This window comes from Bombus fervidus, chromosome 7 (assembly GCF_041682495.2).
Source record: "Bombus fervidus isolate BK054 chromosome 7, iyBomFerv1, whole genome shotgun sequence".
Taxonomy (NCBI): domain Eukaryota; kingdom Metazoa; phylum Arthropoda; class Insecta; order Hymenoptera; family Apidae; genus Bombus; species Bombus fervidus.
In genome coordinates, this window is record NC_091523.1 from 9,175,636 (window position 1) to 9,196,537 (window position 20,902).

The 20,902-nt window shown below is 40.5% G+C and overlaps 1 protein-coding gene across 2 annotated transcripts in view; it reads right to left on the reverse strand.

Moving 5' to 3' along the window:
- Window positions 1–9,560, reverse strand: part of LOC139989529 (uncharacterized) — a 43,182-nt gene extending 33,622 nt beyond the window's left edge. Inside the window, exons 1-2 of one of the 2 annotated variants that reach the window (XM_072008006.1) lie at window positions 2,692–2,777; window positions 2,501–2,606 (exon numbers count right to left, since the gene is read on the reverse strand). The gene's annotated coding sequence lies outside the window, so the exon portion shown is untranslated. Of the gene's footprint in view, window positions 1–2,500; window positions 2,607–2,691; window positions 2,778–9,416 lie in introns of those variants that run through there. The other variant, XM_072008005.1, reaches the window with a different exon arrangement.
- Between the last annotated feature and the right edge of the window lie 11,342 nt (window positions 9,561–20,902).

The window sequence follows — 20,902 nt, forward strand, 5'->3', positions numbered from 1 at the left end:
CCTCGCGGCGGCAACCGATTTACCCCACTCCGCTCGCCTCGCGCGGCCGGTTGCCCCAGCAGTGGGGGAACGATGCGCGCGCATCCGGACTCGAACGATGCGAGGAAAGGGAGAAAAGAACAGTCGCTAGTGGGGTTGTGTGTGTGTGTGAACGTTGCGAATGTGTGATCGTGTGGTTGCGCGTGGTCCGTAGCGTTGTAAATTTACCGGTTAGGGTCAAGTAGGGTAAAAAAGATGGAAGGAAAATCAAAACTTTCGAAACCGAGCGTGGCATGAAGTCCCGTGTTTTACGCGTCGACGAAACATCGATACGATGCACTGACTCGAAAAAGTCAGCGAATGCAGCGCGGGCAGAAGATTTTGCGCGCCATTTCTCCAGGTTTGTAACCTCTCCTAACGTTGTCGCTTTTCTTTTGTTTTCTTTATTCCGGTTTTGTATATTAGTCGTATCGTAAAAACGATAGTTCTCTCAAGGATAAAAGATTTTCCTTTCGAGCATCCGACGCGAAACGCTGGCGAAGGCATGGCAAAGCAAAGCAAAGCGTGTAGCACGTAGCAATGCGATCTCGACAGGAGAGAGTGAGAGGGAACCCATACAAACGAGCGGCACGGTTGTATGCACTTCGGAACGGTTCGTAGAGGCGCGTATGACACGACGGAGCGACACTCGAGCGTAACTGCGTAGTTTCTGCGAGCAACTTCACGGGGGTAGTTGATGGAGTTTTACCAATACATTCACGTTTTCGGGAAATGGAATTATAGACTCTGAAAAGTTATCGAACGACTTGCATTATCACGATAGAGTAGCTCGAGTAACATCGTTGTATAATTTAACTTATGAAATACGTTTCTGCTTCCATTCTTCTCCTAATAATTACTTAGTTTTTCCATCGAGACTAAGACACGAGATAAAACGAACGTGAAAATACCGACTTTGAACGATGAATAAATCAAAGTCGCGACGGTGTCTTAATTTCGCGATAATTTGCGGAGATGCAACAGATATCTCTGGGACCGTGATGCTTGGCTAAGCGACAATTTTTTATGCGACCAATGAATGGGTAAACAGGAGGAGAAACAAGAATACAATGTGCTCCTACTGTGAGCGCTGATTCACAATGCACACGATACACCCAGCGCACTGTACAATGAAACCACATAAATAAGTATCGGCATATTACTCTGCACGGGGACAATGGGATCAAACAAGAAGAAAGAAAAAAAGGAAAAAAATGCAGGGTCGAAAATTGACATAACTAAATGCTTTATATAAACAATCTTATATTATCATGTTCAACTTGTAACATTTTATTTCTACGATATTGACTTATACAATGCTAATACTATGTAATATAGAATAATTAATGATTATATATCTCTTAATCTAAGACTGGCTTATAAAAAACTGAAACAAAAACAAAGATCAATTTACAAATAATCCGAAATTACAAACATCTATAACTAAGTATTACTACATTCATTAGGAAAATACTATCGGAAACGATCGATTAATACGTTAAATCAAGATACTCTTTATCCGTACAAGTTTCCAGAATTACGCATAGTAGTCACACAATAGCTTGTTGGCACCGAATAATCATTTTTCGCGATCCGACTTGCAAATCCGTTCTCGCGAGACAAAGAGTCCAACGAAACCGTCGAACGGGCAAAGTATACGTACACGCATTATCCTAAGTACGATGCACCGATTCCAACATGATCGAGCAAGCGAGTCACTCGAATCGACGAACGATCGTGGATTATCTGCATTCACCGGGGCAGGTTGACGACAAGGCACAAGAGGAGAATAGATTAATGGCGGGAACGGCGCCGAGAGACATTGTCATTGGATATCAGATGAGAGAGATCAAGAGAGAGAACATGAACGAGAGAGAGGCAGTTAAAGGCCAGGTGAGTCCTTCGTGTATCGGGGATGGCGTTACAGAGAGATGACATTACTGCCACGGACCATAGAAACTGGAGTCGACGAGAAGAGAAGCGGGTCTATCCTGGTGGAGAATGCCACATCGATATTGACAGATCGATCCTTAATCTCAGCTACAGTTTATAGGCAACAATTTCACGCGAGCCACAATCTAAGTCTAGGCAGATGCACGGGTTGTGCCGTTAATCAAATTTTCCTGCGTGGATGCAGAAAAATATTAATTGACTGAATCGGCGAAACGTCGATCGAGAACGCGAGCACGAACTACTTCTGCACGTCGCGAACCCTTTCATTCGTTTGTCTGTCCGTACGGTGATTTATGACTGGCGCGTAGATTAGATTTTATTGGGATCTTAATTAGCTGGTAATTTCGAGATGCGGCTACCGAGTTACCTTCGTAACGTGATTGCTATCATTTCTTTGATCCTTTTGCGTTCGAGCGAGGATGGGAACGATTATATCGCTGGAAAACTTGATTTCTCGGTGAAACGGTAAGGTAAAACATTATCGAGAGCGAAGATAATGATAGATACATGAAGCAATAGTGCTACTAACGTTTTGTTTCGGCCGATCTTTTTCCACTTTCCTTTTCTTCATAGGTTTTTTTCTGAATACCAGCCAAATACCGTCCGACGGTCCAAGTTTGTTAGTTAAATGTGAACTGAATGTAAAGGTAATTCTTTAATTTTTATATAGTGTTTAGTACGATGAAGAAACGAGTTAAAAGATTGATTTTGCTGACTTACATGAAAGCGATAAGATTCACTGTTTTATCAAATTGTACTCCAGTAACTTCGATCACTACTAACTGACTCCTCTCCTCTCCTCGCGTTTATAAGGAAGTATAAGCTTATCTTATCTTCATCGATCAGTAAAACAGTATCAGTAAGTAACGAAGTATTGAAGGAAACTACTATGCAGAGCTGGAACGAAGACCATACATGTATATAATATGTACACGAGATAGCACTTATCGACTGATCACAATTCTCCTAATCTATTTTGACCAATTGGACCTGCATTATTTTCAGCTCTGCGTAATATTTAACTAATTTATCTATAAAGTTACATTTTTTCAAAAATGAGAGCTCATAACTTTAAATTACCTATCTTTGTCTATATAATATATATCTTAGTAAGTAAAAAGTTATCAAATTATCAAAATCTCAAGTCCGAAATCTCAAATAATCCTCATATCACTACTTGTATATTGCACAATTCTACTTAAACTCTTACATAACATATACTTTAAAACATCAAATTCTTCCTTAATTTTATCCAATACATTTTTTTAATAATATTTCACTCAAACCATCTTGAATTCTTCTAAACGCTTGCAAGATCATTTCTACTCCGTTTCTTTTTCAATTAGGTCAAACTATTCTAATTGGTGTCTGTTTAACAGAAATCTCAATTTAAATACATAGTTTATTTTTCAAAGGTATCATCCCTTCAGTTTTATAATTAATTATGTCGCAACTTAGTGTCACAATACATTTTCATCGCTTGAAAGAATTTAATTAACTCTTTATAATAATAAACGTCGAACACTATTTTATGGAAATTCACAATGGCCTTACACCACTGTGATTCTCAACCTGCAATCGTCTATCGAATCGTATGATATTCAGCTCAGCGATTCTAGTCGTCTAACTATCCTTATAGCGATCAATGTTAACGATCCACGAGTTTAGCGGCTCGGAAGTGTCCCTCTGTCGTCGGTGTGGCCCGGGTCTTTCGTTTTATTTCCACGGAAAGCATTGAATCGGTTCCTGGCCGGTAGCAGGCGAGATTTAAAACCGGTAGCACCGTATGCTCCGACTGGATTGTATATTTTTAGAACGACCGGCATCCTCGCGTGGGCGGACACGCTGGTCACCGGTCCAGGAACCTGCACCACGTTGTTTCCAGCGCGCACGATGATCCCCTTTTGTCGGCGGATCACGCTCGTCGCAGATTTCTCAGCGTTCGTTCTTCTGGCAACATGCCGTGAAGCAAGGATAATTCGTTGGGATTTAGGGGGACGCCACCGGTGCTCATTTTTCAAAGAGAAATCTTCGATCGATATAAGGGTGTTAAAAGATCAGCCAGCCGTTATTTCTGTTGTGTTTCTTCGATTTTGATTTTATAAAGAAGTTTGAGGTCCGAATAATTTGAAAGTAGAACATTCATTTATTGCAAGATTTGTCACATTTTCTATGAACTTTGGAACTTTAATGGCGATATTATCATAGGATGTAGTTATTTGGGTCAGCTATGTTTTAATATTTTTAAATTCAACCTTGAATTTCCCTTGAATTTTTTGTATAAAATAATCAAACTAGTATGTCGTGAGACACTGCTAGTCTGGATAATTTGAATGTAGGAAGTTTCTCCAAATAATAACAAAAGAATGAAAAAACGCGAAATCCATGAAAATTCGCTAAACTTCATCAAACCGCAATCGAAAATTTATTTTACTTCATAGTAACTCTTCACTTTCAAGCATTTGTACTCGAAAAATTGTCGATAACTCTCCAACGGTACTCCCACGAATAAATTCCTTCTAAAGATTACACACACGAGTGTTATAATCAGTCGATACGTAACAGAAACCAAATAACAGAGATAAAGGAACTGGCGTACGTATTCTGCGTGATTATGGTAACTCAACGATAAGGCTCTACGTCATGCTCCAAAAATGATATTTTGGTGATGATATCCATCGATCGACCACGAAAACACGTTTTTCGTCCTTTCTACCATTATACACACGCTGCTGTCGTTTACGAGGTTAATAGTAAGAGCAACGTTAGTAAGCGTCTTTCATACTGGCTGCCAGGCAAAAACTCGCCAGTTGGACGAGTAATTGGCCACGATGCAAGGATACGAATGAAAGTTCTCAGCGAGGTCATTGAAGGCGGACAGGGTCAGGAAAAATCGTGGACGAGAGTTACTTTAATCGTATTTCAACATTTCTTAAACGAATCGTTAAACATGCTATTAAATGTATTCTCCTCTTAATTATTGTTATATTTTATGTCAGACTAACATTAAACTCTTGTGCATTTCTATTTATCTAGAGTGCTATACTGAAATTGCCGTAACCTGTTACAAGATTTACGAAAAAGTGAGATAGAATTTTATTGGATTAATTATACTTAAGAAAAGCGACGGTGAAGCTTTATAAATAATTGTAGAAAATGTGAAGTAGGGTTTTTGCAAGATTTCTGATATTGCAGTTGTTTTTAATGAAAACAATTACATATGCAATTTCTTTTGTAATGATTCTTACATGCAATGTAGATTTAATCTACATCCGTTGTCAGGTAACTTAATTTCGCGTAAAACTTGAAGCAACGAAATTAACGTACAAAAAAGCAGCACGATTGAGAATCACATCCGAAAGGTGATTCAGCTTATCACGTAGATGGTACGAATTGCATTTCTTATCATTTTTTATCGGATTATCGAGTACATTCACCCTATCCCGCCGGTTCATCGAACTAGATTTATTGCTTGTTTTGTGCAAATGTCGACTCGCCGGACCGGAAAGAAATTATTAAAACGGCGTAATGACCTTACGGCGACGTGCCACAATAAAAAAGTCAGTAACCAAGCGCAGTAACTAAAAAAATATAAAATGAAGCGAATAACAATAGCCGGAAAACTGGCCGTACATTATTTGTAATTCACGAGCGAATCTCGTGTCTCAAGCTTACCCTAACGATTTCATTCCATCGTCAATGTCATCACGTTTCAGAGCCGCAAGAATTATCGTTCCTTCCATCGAATTTACAAATTGAGTGTTACAAATTGTCGTGTAAACAAAACGAAAAGATGAGATCGATTCGTGTAAAAATCTTAACCAAACAGCAATAAAAACGGTTCTACCTTTCGGTGTTGAAACAGGGTCGTTCGATAAGCATCAGGAAAAAACCCCACTTACATCTATAGTCATCGCTGTTTAAAAGTTACAAAAGATTGCAGTGAGTGGTAATCGGCGAAAACGTAAGAACCGGGTATCGATATTCAATTACGTGTCCCTTCGGTTTTTCCTCCTTCTTCTTCTACAACAAGCAACGTATTTGCAAATCGCGTCAGAAATACACGTTTTCACTTTTATCAGCGAAAAGTGTAATAGAACGACGAGAGATTGTTGGATTTCGTAGCGAAATGGAGCGCATGGAGATGGATTTATAGAGTGTGCAGGTGCGAAGACGCGGCTAATATTGGCAATTTTGTAATTCTGAAAGCGTTCATTCGGTAAACGCGTACCGAGCAGTCGAAGTGAAAGAACTCCGCGTTCCGAGAAGTGCACAAACGTCAGTCACGAAAGCACAGAGACACGTGCACGCGGGCACACGTAACGCGATGGGATTTCTCGATAAGCGAACACCTCAATGTCAGAGGAAATTATTTCCCTTGTATTTTTAAGATTTCAGAACGATTTTTTCGATATGTTCAAACGATCTGAGACGATGGACTATGATCGTGATAACGTTATATACCGTTGCTGTTGGTCGCTCTTTGTTTGAGACCTATCATATTATTTAGTATGTTGGGAAGAGAATGAAATATTATTTGTTCGTTGGTGATTTTTCTGTGTTATCACTATTCACTTCCTGTGGTTTTATGAAGTACGTTTACGTCGAGCTAAGTTTCGTCGAGCTAATTGTCACGTTAATTGTTCAGTGGGTTTCATTAAAATTGCCAAGGCGTCAAGCCTTCTACAAAGTCTGTCTGTCAGACCACCTTTATCAATTTCCTTATCACATTCCAATATATCTTAATCTACATTTATTTTTAGCTTCTTGCTCATTATCGAATCGATATTCGTTGCAACACTAGAATAAAATGAAATTAAAATATTCACTAAGTATGTTAAATATATTTTTTCCGATCTTGATAATTTAGCTTAAAACATGGCCAGGAAGTATCAGAAATTTCAAAATCACCTACTTCACAAAATTAATAGCCATTTCTATCTGCTTATTACACCATACTCGCTCCGATTAGGGTCTTTTATTTTATAATCTCCATGAATCTCAATATTTTCTTTTTTACTCATTTTTTTACTAATAATTAAGTACCTACTTTATTTAAAACTGAATTTTGGATACAAAATTTTATTCTTACACCTCCCAAACTCCGAAGATTTGATTTTTAAGAACATTTTAAAGAGTATTTACATATAATTTCAACCTTTTGCTTTATGAATTGTTTTCACCTCTTTAGCATTAACGATTGTCAAATATTCTTTCCGCTATCTCTCAGATAAATTTCATTAGAATTAGCACATATGAATTCGAAATATTTCCTTCTCAGTCTATCTATTTTCCCATAAATGTTTCAAATCGTCAAGGACAAGCATAGAATAAAGTTTGGCTCGACGTAGTCGATTATGTAAGTTGGTAGCACATATTTCATAGCAGATCGTTGCTTTTCACGATAAGCAATTATATCAATCATGTCTGTGAAGGACGTGACTATTCTGTACGAGATTCGTAAATCGAACAGCGGAAATGGAGAACTCGCGAGGGTGTTTGCGGATGCGATAACGAGGGGCCGCAAAGTCAGATTGTCTGTCGCCTTTTGTGTACTAGTAGCAATAAAACATCAAACCACTTTGTCGTCATCGTTTTGTCATAATTGTGAAATGACCGAAATTTCCTCGCAAAGACTGTTTTGATCGCGAACCGATTCACCAAGATACCGGTTCTTTTCGCCACGCGCCGCGGAACCAATCGACATCTTCGTAAACACAGCGTGACTCGCTTAAAATTGTGGCGGGTCAGTAGCACGATCGCGTGCCACGCTATCGATACTGACTTTCCTTAAACTTTCAGATAACCGACGTTGATTAACGTTACACTGATACTGGTAAAAAAAAGTGTAATCAGTAGCTGGTAATATTTCTGTTTTATTGCGACGAAAGCTACGTACGAGAAGAGAAAATGATTCAGAAGTGCGCAGAAAATAGAAATTTTGGCATGTGATAGAATTATATGGCGGATAAACGAAGAAACAGATGTTATAGACCTAAATATCTCGTCGATGATATTTTCCACAGAATCAATTAATCTAACCGAAGAAACAAGTAATTGCTAATTGAATTGATTGAACGAGTTATCAAAAGACACATCAACATCTGGAAGATCAGTTTACATATCACTTTACTTCAACCTACAAGCTTCTCAGAAACTTCGACTGGCAACAGAAACGTTCCTAAAAATGCCGGACGCGGTGCGGTCATCGTGATTGGAATCCAGGTCGTATTCGTCGAATTACGCTACTGTAAACCGCAGCGTCGACATGGCTCAAGGTCGTACGCAACTTTCCAACATTGGAAGCTTTCGATTTCCTTCTTCCGCAAACTTCAACCACGATACGAAATGTTTAGAATTATTTTAAAAATTGCGTAAAAAGAAAAAGAACATTTGAACTTCTTCGCGTGTATAAAAAATCGGAAAGGAGAAAAGAAGAATAAGAAGACGAGAAGCAAAAATTGGCTATAAAAGAAGAAAGGCGGAGAAGAATCGGATGAGAGCAAACGAATGCTCGCGCAGTGAGTAAGCCTGGTGCGCTTGCAGGTGTATGGACGTGCATTCTCAGTTGTGAGGGCGTAATATGCAGGTAGACGCGCGGAAATCGTAGATAACCAGTGAACGTGAGGTATCATCAAGGTCCGATAGATAGGAATATAGTTCGTTTAGGCAGGACAAAAAGAGTATCATCAGACGAGCTAATCGTGGGACACGCCGGCCTCTAACGATAACCTCGGGAGCCTAGAACCTGCCCTTGCAGGCTAATAAAACGGTATCTGTTTCAGATAAAGCCATGTATACCGAAGTTGCATGCACGGTTCGCGTAATGTTGCAACGACGGCGATAATCGTGCGTCTTCCCCAAAGAATGTTCAACCACGCGTCAGATAACAATTTCCTCGACCTTGTCTAAAACACTGATATAGACATTTAGTCTCGTATGTTTTTCGATCTAGCGGTCTATGACGCAGTTTCATCATAGATATTTATTTGGTGCATTCGACGGAATTTCGCTAGTTGTCCTTGAATCGTGACAATGGTTTAACCGCTAATACGAAACTTTCCTGCGATGACTACGAGTTACACGTGTCCATTGTTTTACCGCGATAATGTGTTTTTACTCGACCTTCAATTCAACGATGACGAACAAATATTCGAGATCTGTTCAATAACAGGGAACATTTCCTTCGTGTAATTTTCTAAGTTCTGTATTTTAGAATGTTTACTCTATTAAACGGTATTGTAGTATTTTTTCGCACTATTTCGAAACGTACTATCTTAGAATGTTTTTGGTAATCGAATGTAGACGTGATTTTCGAGACCCGTTAAATAAAGTGGTTCTTATTTATACGAATGCAAACTATGTGTCACGTTGAACGAGGAAAGGTAAACTTTATCATGCGTGATCGATAAAAGAGAAATGGCAACTTTGATACATTTACTCACCGAAATGGAAGATTCACAAAACAGAGCAGTCGGATTATTTTCAGAACACGCTGAACTGTTTCGATTATCAACAGGTTGGGATGATGTCTGGACTAAATCTCGAGTGTACGATGATCTAACGAAAGCACGCTCTCGAAGACTAATTTTGAAAATGTTGGTCGCGTCGGTGGCTAGCTTAATCTCGACGAGATTTATGGGCTGTGACGGAGGGGTTCGGGACACGTGGCTCCGCTTGTTTTCCACCAATCACAGCACGCTGCTTCGGGTCTCGCTACGTTTTACTTGGCCAATCCTGGTGTAACCTGCTCGCCGCCTCCGTCACCATTGGCAGATACCAGGCTGATGACTCCTGCGATTTTCACCAAGAAACCAAACAGAATCCCCGATCACTAGCGGCGCGCGCCGCCTGTTATCAAACCAGTAAAAATTCGCTATCAGGGGATGATACCATCATCAAGGAATTCCTCTATATTTAATTAGTCGATGTAAGTATTTTTTCCGCTTACGTGATCTTCTACGCACTTCAACTGGCTCGTACGAGTTTTAAGCTACATACACACATACGCATATTGTCATCGAGAATTCCTTTTGGACGACGAATTGCAGTTACAATGTGTACGAAGTGTTTGCTCTTTACCGAAAATGGGGCCATACGTGTTGACTTTGTTTAAAGAGATTTATTAGGTTCTTGGGAATGATTAATGACACTTGTTGATCTAGGCAATTTCTCCTTCCATTTGCTTTATGCGCTTCTCGTTGATATTGCAAACTGATCGAAGAGAAGGCAATCACAGAATAAAGCTTTGACATGCTTACGTAACGCAGTCCTCGAAGAATACACTTAGTCTGTTTCCAATTCGTTTATCGTTTCCATTCGTTATCGCGGATCAAACACAGGTGACAATCTATCTAAATACTATGAACACACCGTGGCTATCGACCACGAGTGCAGGTAGTCCCACCAGGTCGCATTGTTTGTATGTACACACAACGGGCCGGTGTTTGCGACCATTGACTCATCAAGGCGAAAGGCATCGAAGGGATTCAGCGAAATATCAGGCAGGTTAGTCAGAACCGAGATGAATCACGTGATTTTTCGAAAGAACAGGTTCGTGCCTAGCAACCGTCCAATCCCGGGCGGTTCTTTTAAGGTCCAGAAACACAGGTTCTAACCCGAGGGACCCTTCTTCCGCCCTCCGAACCCTCCCGCGTCGCACGATCCCGTCAGGTTAACTCGAACGCGCTATGACGGACCTACCAACAGCAGGAAACGAACCCGATGACTCACCCGTCTCGCTCCGAGGAAACGAAACGACGAACCGGCGCGGCGCGGCGTGCATAGAAACTGGAACGCAACCAACTCTTACCGCACTTACGCGCATCGCATAATCTTGTTACCGCGCTTCTGTTCTCCAGCCACATACAGTCACGCGATAGTCCGCCAAATTCACGTGCATCGATCTTCGTAGATAGGAATAGCGATAATACATACATTTTTTTCTGTTACGTGCTTGTTAATTCGTTACCAGAAATGGTGAAAATTTGCATTTTTTTTTTTTTTTTTTTTTTTTTGGGAGTGAAGGTTGATTGATTCTTAAGTTCGTTTTCAGGTTACGTCTATGGAGATTTTACGTAATTATTCTTCCTAATTAGTGTCTATACGAGTATTAACAAATATAGATATAAGTTCCAGTAATTCTAAATTTTATAGGTACAAAGGAAAGTAAACTGTTTCTGATCTAAGTGGAGGTCGATCGACTCCTAAATTCACCTTGGGATTTGGTTTTCTTTTCTGTATAAGTGTTTTGTACAATGATTGCTTCGAATTAGTAGCAACATAGATATTAGTAAATATCTATCTAAATTTCAATTAATAATTGATTGATATTAATTAAATTAAATTTGACCAAAGCGAAATCACTGCCGCGGAAGTGATAAATAAAGATGAACTTTCGAGTACTTTAATCTCTTATTTCGCCCATGGCTAACTGCAAGTAGCATCTCTTTCTTCGCGGAAACGGTCGTCAGTTTCTGCTCGAGAAAATGCTTTCAGATGGAGAGGAGTGCTTCGACCCCAGGAAGAAGTCATTTTTCTTTGCTGAACAATCACATGTACGTTTCGACAAAGTGGGCCGGAAGCGACAGCGCGCCGAATAATTTCGCAGTAAGGTGTTTCTAATCGCCACGCAATCTCTTTTGTCGGCGTTTTCGTACAACATCTCGTGTAATCTCGATTAATCGGGGCAAAGGGAGGAAGCGGCCGGTCAGGAAACGAGATGACAATTTTTCACGCAGGATACAACCATTGGCTGCGATAAAACTGATAACGCGAACGTTTTTCACGAGACGATCTTTTTCGCCCGGAAACGAAGGGAAGACGAACGTAGCACCGGTCGACACTTTGCTTAAATGGAAGCCAGAGAATTTACTCATTTATCAACCGTTATGGCCATCGTCGTAACGCGTGCCGCGATCTATTGTAGAAGCCATGAGAAATTTCGTCGTATTATGGTGCTCTCGCGTGCTACGCTGGCCTCAATCCTTTTAATGGCAACCCTCTATGATTTAAAACCCTCGCCGTCATCGGGAGTGGTTTGTGGACCTTGCTAAATGTTCTATCAGGTCTTGAATTTGTAGATTGTTTTTCACTTTCATATAGTATTTGATTTATAAGCATATTATCTATCCACCCGTTTTAAAATTCATCCTTGTTTTCAGTGTTAAAATTGGAGAAAATAACAAGAGAACGTCATCCATATTAATGTTTTTGTAGTTGAAATTTATATATTATCTAATGCAATTAAGGATACAGATAAATTCTAATCTTGGAGAATTTTGCTAAAATATTAGAATATGTTGGGCGAGGTCAAGTTCGCCTCCATGCAACTCGATGATCTATCTAACGATATAAAAAACTTTTAAAATCTAGCGAAAGATAAACTCCTAAAACTCGTTGATATATTCATTCGTCCAATGGTATAAAGAACACCGTAGAACTGTGCTAGCAATTTCAAATATGCTTTATCCTTGCAATGATTCAACGAACACCGAATTCTAGAAAATTCTATCAAAATAATCAAAACAGTATGAAACAGAAAGTATTTAAAACTACGCAATAAATCATATTATTCTATGATTCCAGTCGATTGCGTGGAAAGAGTCGTGAGCACAGAGATCCATAAATCGCTGCGACAGCGTAGCGGCGCGACTCGCAGGCCGGACATGCATAGAGAGCCAGACAGTCGCCAGGCAGACGGACACCAGACGGAGACGGTGAGAGCATTTTTTCCTTTTTTTCCACCTCTTTAAGGCAGGCCTTAATATTCTTATTGGGCATCGGCGGCGTCTCCATCCTCAGGAGCTTGTTTCTTTTTATTTTTCCAGACTTCAAGTCCACAGAGACCCGGTTTCGAAATTGTACTTTTTGTTAATCACGCTCTCTAAACGAAGCAAACCTCACGCCAATGTTTACGATTATATATGTTAACGAGATTTAACTATGAATTCTTTCATAAATAATTCAGTTCAATATTTTTAATCAGAGATCCATATTTATCTGGATAGTCGAATGATTGTATCGATGAAGTGACTGAACCAAGGCGTTGAAAATTTAGTTTCATTTCAAGTTAGAGGTTTCATCTTTCGTCTCGAAACGTCCAAGTGACAGTAGGATGATCGTTGATGCGTTTCGGACGGACAATCAAGGCGTCGAGACGAGGAACGGGGAACGAACGATTTTCAACGACGCAAAAGACGTGCCCACACCTCCCTTTTGTCCTTTTTCTCGGTCGACCTGCGCATTATTTTCTTCCACAAGCCTGGTCCCGGATCGGACGAATGCACCTGCAAGACGGAACAGGTCCCAACAGGTTCGGATTCCCCTGCTTCGACGCTTCTTACCTGTCCCCTACTCGTTGGTCTGATTTCAGGGGGTCCCTTATTTTTTCTTAAAACGGTACAGCGAAGTTCGTATATTTTGATCTTTTTTTTTGTATACAATTTTTGGCCTGCCCCGCATAATTTTCGAGACAGCGTTTGGGATTGTAGTTTTTGCGATTTTCATGTTATTGTCATATTTGAATAATCATAGATCAACAATAAGATAAACATAGTAGTGACGTAAATATTTGACTATTGCGAAGAGTATTATGTTAACGTTATAATGTGTTTTTTGAATTATTTAAAAAATATTGGATAAATATTCTACAAAAGAGTGAACATTGATTTAAGAACAACGGCTTTTTAACATTTCTTCTCTTTGGAATAAATTAGCTATATGCTTTAACCTTCATACTTTGTTCTACATTTCCGCTGCATCAATCGGACGTAACTCCAAGACAACGTTGCATCGTTTACGAAATCGTGCCAAGAAATAGTTTCCACGTTAGCAATCGATCTTAATCTCTCCCATAATCGCGAGTCATTTTCGTAATCGTGGCTGCTAACGATCTGAAAACCTTGACTCACGGTGGAAAGAATTGACGATTCGACGTTTGGATGCGTTCACCTTGAGTTCCCACGACCGGAAAAATCGACGACGAGAAAATCGAGAAGCTCTTTTCTGTCGCGACGGGTCCGGTAGCGGTGGAAGGTCGCTCAGATAAAGCTAATCTACAGATAACAGTGTAAATTTGCGGCCTCGAGAGTTATGGAGTTGGATCACCGCCAGACTCGGCCGCGTCGAATCCTCTCCGACCGACCTAGTCCGAAGAATATTCAACATATGCTATATGAGCAAACCGCAGAAACAAGAAGATAGGTCACAACCACGTGTGACCTATCGAAAAATCACGTCTGCGTTCTTGTCGTCGACGAATGTTCGAACAAATGTTCGAACAAGTCGTTAGCAGAAAAATAACCCTGCACGAAACATCCGTCAACGAGCACAACAGACCAGAGCATCCGAAGCTTTACACACTTTCGATTTTTTTTTCTGCGCCCTCAAACATGCTGCAGCTTCGCGCGATCTGTTAGGGATCAACACACTTGTGTAAACGTGACCCAAAGATGACCATAGGGAAACAGGAGAGCACAGTGTCCCCTTGCAGAAGGAGAAGGATAGGCAGAGGTAGATTTTGGTAAAAGCGGAGGATTGCTCCAAGCAGGCAGTTTCACATCTGGCCTTGCCTTTTCTCCCTTCGTTTTCGTAGGACCCGTCCGTGAAAAGATCTACGTCGCGTCACGTAATAAATGGCATAGGGCCCCGAAAACTGGTCCCTCACCACGCCAACGCGTCGCCCCTATCTTCATGGGATCTCCTTGTGAAGAGGGACAAAAAGGTTCCCTGCATCGAAGGAGACCCTGTTTCCTGGAATTCTTCCAGCTTTTCTGGGACTTTCAGGTTCTTTACTACGAATCGCGTTTGTCACGAATCTCGTCTCGAGTCTTTTTCAAGATAGGGAAAAGTTCGAAGTTTACTTTTGAAGGTTTTTTTCAATTAAGTCTAACAAACATCAGCGGTCAATTGTTAAAAGAATCATAACAGGTGTCGTTACAATACTTTGTCAAAATATAGAATAGCGTACAGAAATGGGAGAAGGATTTCTGGTTACAAACCATCTCTGGTTTTCTGTGGTCTTCTTCTCTTTGTGAACTTATGGCTACTCGTCTTTCCGGATGATTAATGAATTTGGGAAGGGCGTCTTCGCTGATGGATTTCAAGTTGATTTTTCACCATACAAAATGGCTTCGAGTGTAACAAGAGAGGGGCAACGCAGCAACTGAGTGATTTCATCTCGATGCAATTTCACAATGCAAATGTTATCTCCCTTATCTTTTCATACTTGAAATTCCTCACATTGCTCTTTTTTTCCTGTTGCCTGCGTATATTCACTGATGGATTTTAAGCGTTGCTTTTTGTATAATCTCCCTATATTTCAACATAGTTATGTGACATTCTCGACTCGACCTACTCACTTCTTCCTATTTCTCGACATTCGAAGTAAGAAGGGAAACGACGTCGGTTGTTATGCTGAAAAAGAAACCATGATAGTCCCCTACAAACATATAAACTAGTAATCCTATAGATGTTGCGATTGTGTCTTAATGCGTCCATGTACCAACACCTGTTATTAAAATCATTCGTCTGAAATTGGTCTAAAATTGGTCGAGTTCTACGATTCTTCCATGTCTAAAATGGCAGAAATGAGAGACTGGCGGGGACCAGTTCCAGAGAAATTCCCGGTACGGTTCGCACGAGGGCAAAAATTAGGCTATTAGAAGGGTCCATCGGGTGGAGAGGACACGAAGTGAGACGGTCGCGTTCCCGGTAACCTTGGTGCGTCGCGATCAAAAGGAAAACAAGAGGGAGAAACGGAGCGTCGCGGGGGTAGAATTAGGGCAAGTTAGAACGGTGGTTAGCGTGGGAGGGTGAACGACTAATCACAGTAATTTCGTTATGGGAGCCACTATGGAACGGTGTCCGCCTCGCTGCTCCTCTGCACGGTGCATTTTAATAAACGTGAGAGAAGAGGGCACGGACGATGAAGAAGGATCACGTGACGAAACAAAGAGTAGCAGAAAAGAGAGAGAAAGATACTGAATTTCTTTTCTTCGACAAGGTAGAAGACGAAGAAACGATCGAGCAAAGAATGGAAGAGAGAGAGAACGAAGTAAGGGAGAATCGAGCCCTATGGTGTTGCCGTATGGGAAATCGCCCGCAGGCATGGTCAACGCGCGCATAATCGGTGGGCGTTGCACGGATTATTACGGGAAGCCAAAAAGTAATGATGAATTATTCTAACTTCGCGCAGCACCCGCAACAACCAAACCCTCCCTCAACACCCTTCGCTTCGAGGGGCGAGCAAAAGACGTTCCTTGACCCCGAATTGCAACGAGGGAGACGCAGGTATAAATGCATACTGTGGAATCGTTTACCGTGCCTCTCTTCTTCTTGGTCTTTTCTCTCTCTGCTTCCACGTAGGGGGAAGTGGCACCCTCCAAAATTGCGGGTTTCAGATCTTACGATGATTCTCTGGATCTCTTCTTTTTGTATACTGTTCTCCTCGTTTTGTTGTTTCTTAGAAGATCTCTGGGTTATATACGAGCCTGATCACAATGATGGTGTTGCAGGATATAGGTAAATTTTTTGAGAGTCTACGACTTAGATATTTATTGACAGTGTCGAATCAGAAGTCGGAACGAGACCGATTCCTTATCGTAATAGGTATTTTCTGTTGTATCAGTGCAAATATTGATAGTGGTTATCGCTTGTACTCTTCAGTGCGAGGGTAAACGAGCGTAGAAGTTTATCTATGTTAGAAGAGGCAGAAATCTCGCGAATGCAATATCAATATTACATAAACTATGTATAATCGTAACGTTGAGACAGATCGTTCACCGATCGCCAGGGAGGGTGTGTCGATTATTTTTCTCTTTCGAATCTTTCGAGTCGTCGACCGAAGAAAATTGATAATCCCGGCTGGTGTCCGCGAGGCACGAAGCGCGGACGACGCGTTTCGAAGCGGAAAAAAGAGTCGACGGGCAAATAAAGTGCTCGTTAATCCAGGCCTGTGGTGAAAGAGCGAGCGAGACAGCTGGTAGAATCCTCTTTGGATGAAAGTATGTATTAGCGGAGAGAGAAGCGGCCATTTTTGTTTCTCCCGTCTGGACACGATGATGAATAATTAGAGAGCTACCCAGCTTCGTCTTTCTTTTTTCTTTTTTGTATTCCTCCCTCTCCTCGTTGCCACCCCCGCTGGGATTTGCGAGAGATACGGACGCGAAACCGAGAGCAGAAGCGGACTGCTGGCCGCCTGCAGGGCTGCGTGCACTCGTTATCTCGTTGTTTCGGGGCCCTGTTCGAGCGGGAAAAAAATGTGTACCGGGGAATTCGAGTGGCGAGGCCCGCGGGACACACCGGCGACCGCGATACAAGACACACGAGGAAACCTTATCGTGGGCAAACAAGCTCGACGGGGACATTATTTTCATGAAAGTACAACGACGACGACTCCGGGACGTTCTCTTCTGTCTTTTTCCTTTTACTCTCCTATTTTCTCTCTCTCTCTCTCTCTCTTCTTCGTCTTCTTTTATTGAAATATTTATTTATGCAACCCAGAAATCCATTTATTGGAACAATATTTTAATCAGCGAGTGATTAATTGGATTCCCGTACATTGAATTCATTTATCTGAACTCTTATCAGATGATCGAATGATGAAAAGAAATATTAGAAACAATTATTTCTTTCTGATTGTAATAATTTTTCCGTTGCCGAGATTAAGGGAAATGATATTTGAATTACGACGAATGCAAACGAAGAGATAAGAGAGAATATAAATATATGCGCAGTAAAACGAATTAAATACTTGACTTATTCGAAGAATAGGTATAAAATTGAGCCACTGAAAACGTCATAAATATCGTTTCAGCTATTTCTCTTAACAATCTCTTAAATATTAAGTTGTCCGAAAAGTGTCTTTCTTCTACAGACACGTCTTTTACAACGACGCATTTTTATACAAACATAAAACCTAATCCGTCCAACGTTGTGATCTTTATCTTGATAGAACAAAATGAATCATACGTAATTCGATAAAATAATATAAAACGAAAAATATGCATCCATTATTTCCTTATAAAACGAAAGAAACTTTTCGGACGATCCAATACATCAAGACGTTCATTTACGTTGTAACAAATTCTTTCTGTCTTCCCTTTTTCTTTGATGTCTATGAACAACGATTCGCTAGATAGCAGTGGATTCCATCGGCAAAAGGGTTACGGATCAAATGCCGAGCGTGTGTCGCGCACACTCGATAACCTCGATCGTGAGGTGTATAAATATTTAACGCGGTCCCGTTAAACTCGCCTTCCCGATTCGTAAACCGACTCGTGTGTCGACGACTGATAACGCCGCGTTTACGCGCCTCGATATAAATAGCCAGTGTAAACAGTTTCCATGAGATAGTCTTTTTTCGAAGATGCAACGAGAGAAAATGGGGAAAAAGATGGGAAAGAAGCGCAACGATAAACTGGAGCGCGACCTATATTCACAATAGCAACATAGATGCTACTGCACCGATGTTTCCTTATTATCGCCTCTCAGATAAACCTCTGAATCAGTATCGATGAATCGACTGCCTTCCGTTTTCTATTAATAGATTCCTAACGTTCTCGGATCATCTCCATCTTTTTCTTATGATTATGGATCTGCGCAAATTCTTACGATTATTGTTTCGTAATGAGTATTTGCTATAAATAAATCGTCTTGATCCATCTTACGCGTTATCGATAAAAATCACAAAAAGAAAATAACCGATGTTAAACCGCGTGAATAACCGACTGTGAGATAAAATAAAGGGGATAGCCTATACTGTAAATGTAATTAATTTCTTTTCCAGCCGCAATTAACGATGCACTTAAGTATATTTAATCTTGTATCTTCCACTGATACCGCTACAACGATGTTGACAGCTTGAAGATTCGTACTTTTTTGAACGATAAAACGAGGAAGAAAAGAAAGCTACCGTATAAATAAATATACAAACACTTTTAAGGCAGAAGCTTTGACCTTCCGATTGTATCTCTCTACAAACGCGTTACAATGCTTCTAATCGTATACAAATCTTCAGAGTACAGTAAGTTTATCAACTGCAATAATAGCCTTCTGAAAATAACATTTGTAGCGACACATGAGATAAAGGACAACTCAAATCATATTGTCGTTTTGCCTCGGAGTATCAACATCGTTAGGACATACATAACGTAATAATAAATAAACTCCGGGCAAAACAATGTCGCCGCTACGTGCAACCATCAAACAAAGACGAATTTGAATGTTCCTGTACTCCCTTGACTAGTATAAATAGACGACCATGTTCTCCAGAAGTCAGTCAGTCGTGCGAATCAATACCAGTTCATCAGTCTCAGTCTCGAGCGATCCTATTAGCGATTTATACATAATCTTTAGCGAATCAGTTGTACCAAGCGTCTTTATTTATTTATCTATTTTATCTTCTTTATCTATTTTATTTTTATTTTTAGCGTCTTTATCTATTTTAAAATATATTTGATGGTTTTCAATATCAAGATATCTCGTCATTTAAACAACAACTCAACCAACCATTCTCTACAAATTTATCAATTTCCATGATAAAAGTATACTGAAGTTTCGGCGCAATCTTATCATAAGAATTGTGTGCGATGTAATAGATTAATTAATTAAAATACTTTAGAAATGGCAGGATCACGCGATCAAGGTTACAAGTTGCAATTTTCACTGGTGGTCGGCCACCAGCGGATCATTCTGGAATTGTGTCACCTGCGCCTCCGGTCGGTCCGCTTATGCGTCATGATTCGGTTGTTCCGTCATGCCTTCTCGAGGGGCCAACGTCTGATTGTGCAACACGGTCCCTATTTTATTTAAGAGGCTGGAGAGTATGCTTTCGCCAAACGAACGGCCGTTCCCTCTCTCCTCTAGTAGTCCCTCTTGTGCGTTGGCACTGAAAACCGTCGGACTGAGGAGCGCGAGGAAAAGGGGCAGGCAAGTGGCGACGAACAGGAAGGATAGGAGAGTGAATCATACCTTGCTCCACCGACGGCGACGTCAGAAGACACTGTGGTAATTCCTGCAGCGGTAACTCGACACGTTGCCCCAGTCCCTCGGTTTCGCAATTTTGTAAAACAGTGACGTGGGGGCGGGTATGAGCCATTCGGAATTTGTCACAGGAATCGAAGGCGGTCGAGAGAAAAAATCTATTATACGCGTGTTTTATGATACGATGAAAGAGAACTTTTTGTTGGAAAACGATTTCCTCACTCATACACGTCCTTCGTTTCTTTTAATTAATTTTGCCCTTGTAAGATCGACGTAATAGTAAGATGTCAATATAATGGAAGGAGAAGTGGTTAAGACCGCATATTCTTTCTTGAAAATGTCTGTAAAAATATAATTTTTGAGCATTCAGGTAGAAGATTGTCCACATAAAGATATATGCAACTGCTTTCGTTATTGGATTGACAGAAGATGCAGTTCCAAACGGTTTATCAGCCGGTTTATCTGCGCAAATTCTTACGATTATTGTTCCGTAATGAGTATTTGCTATAAATAAATCATCTTGATCCACCGATTACGCGTTATCGATAAAAATCACGAAAAGAGAATAACCGATGTTAAACCGCGTGAATAACCGACTGTGAGATAAAATAAAGGGGATACCCTATACTGTAGATGTAATGAGTCTTAAGAAACGTAGAGAAACAATTGCACTCTGAAACCAAACTCTACTGAAATTAATCGTCCGCTTTTCAAGAAATGAAATATTATTACTCCCGTACTCTAATACTAAAATCATAGTAATCATAGTAGTATAAATCTTATACCAGAAGATTATATGGAAAGGAAATTAGAATAAGAAATGTCGAATCTGAAGGTAATCAGCATAACGTCTAACGTCTCGGTCAACCTTCATGTTTTTAAATCGACTAACGGATAGCGATGCTTCTTATAAAGAAGAAGAGTCCAAAAGAGGGTCGCCAACTTC